General features: G+C 42.5%; 1 protein-coding gene across 1 annotated transcript in view; it reads left to right on the plus strand.

Moving 5' to 3' along the window:
- The window catches only part of hspa14 (heat shock protein 14), a gene marked incomplete in the record, with an annotated part of 18,647 nt that overhangs the window by 14,929 nt on the left and 1,889 nt on the right, over window positions 1-1,829 (plus strand).

Genomic DNA, 1,829 nt, shown 5'->3' on the forward strand with positions numbered 1-1,829 from the left:
ACACAGACGGGGCCATTTTATTTACATGAAAAGCATTCTGGGCAAATGATGACATCGGATAGGTCCTCAGTGTGAGCGAGCTATATCCACCCTGAAGGTTAATCTTGGACAATATCTGATGATCGACTCTTTTAAATGAAACCAGAGAGCGTTGACAGAGAGGAGAAGGTAGAAATGACTCAGCCTGTAACTGAAAATATGGATGGAGGACCTCAGTTTAGCTTGTTTGTTGCGCTAGCACCGAGCTAATACATAAGGGTATATAGCATCAGCACTAGCACAAAGGCTAACAGGCTAAACTGATGTTCTCCATCCATATTTTCAGTTACAGGCTGAGTCATTTCTACCTTCTCCTCTCTGTCAACGCTCTCTGGTTTCATTTAAAAGAGTCGATCATCAGATATTGTCCAAGATTAACCTTCAGGGTGGATATAGCTCGCTCACACTGAGGACCTATCCACGTCATCATTTACCCAGAATGCTTTACGTGTAAATGGCTCCGTCCGTGTTAAAATATATATATTTTTTTAAATTACAACACTAAACAGCCTACAATATTTTTACAGTTTTTATTTTACAGTTAAAATAAATGTTAATCAAATAAAGTATAATGTTACAACTAATCAGGGATCCCTTTAAATACATTCTCATTCTTACCTGCATATGTCCTCATGTCCATTCAAGTTTTTTGCAAGTCCAAACAAAGAAATGAAATAAGTTAGCATGTAGTCATTTTATCACCCACCTTCTCATACCTGCAAACTTGTTGCTTTCCAGCGAAAATTGCAGATTTCAAAACAAAATAAATCACTTATGTGAGTCATCTAGATCCAAAGATTTTTATTTTTATTTTTTTGTCGGGTGGGTGTGGGGGGTCCAGAGGCATGGGAGTTTGCACAATTTCCCATGAACTCGTTTCAGAAACAAAGTGTTTTTCTTCACAATAGAAGATCTTTGGAGCGTGAGTCGTTTATGATTGGCGTCTAAAATGGAAGGGCCTCCTCACCAGCGGGGGTTAGGGTACCGTAATAACTCCATGTTGGCTGTGAAGTGCAACTTCTCAGCTTTCAGAAAACATCAGAATTGTTCTGATGGCACAAAGTAGAGCTGGGCGATATGATCAAAATTTTATATCACGGTATTTTCAACATTTTCACCGGTTTCACGGTATTTGATGGTATTTTTCTTTTCATCACAGCTCAGCTGATAATAAAATGTACAAACCCTGCTTATTGACTTTTTTTTTCTTTTACTGTACCTCTGTCTGTGTCGCTGTTTCCCTCCTCTGTCTGTTCTTCTCTGACTGGTGGTTGGAGACAGTAGTAATGCGTTTTGGTCCAGTCGTGAAGGAGGAAGGTTACGAATAGTTTATGATCGGGTTTATTGTTTTATGTTATTTAATAAAGATTATCAGCCCGACTCACCTTACACACCAGTCAATTCCAACTCCACTACGAACTACTTCCTGCGGGCTTTTCACAATAGAACCACGTTAAGTCTCCATCAGCATAACGTCTCCATATTAACTCCATCCATCCATCCATTTTATTCCTCCTATCCGGGGTCGGGTCGCTGGGGCAGCAGCTTCAGAAGGGAGGCCCAGACCTCCCTCTCCCCAGCCACTTCTTCCAGCTCCTCCGGGGGAACTCCAAGGCGTTCCCAGGCCAGCTGAGAGACATAGTCCCTCCAGCGTGTCCTGGGTCTTCCTCGGGGCCTCCTCCCAGTGGGACATGCCCGGAATACCTCACCAGCAGGGCCGGATTAACACTTTGCTGTACCCTGGGCAACAATATTCAAGGGCCCCATCATCACGACCCCAGGATTACCAT

This window comes from Austrofundulus limnaeus, unplaced genomic scaffold, assembly GCF_001266775.1.
Source record: "Austrofundulus limnaeus strain Quisiro unplaced genomic scaffold, Austrofundulus_limnaeus-1.0 Scaffold116, whole genome shotgun sequence".
NCBI lineage: Eukaryota > Metazoa > Chordata > Actinopteri > Cyprinodontiformes > Rivulidae > Austrofundulus > Austrofundulus limnaeus.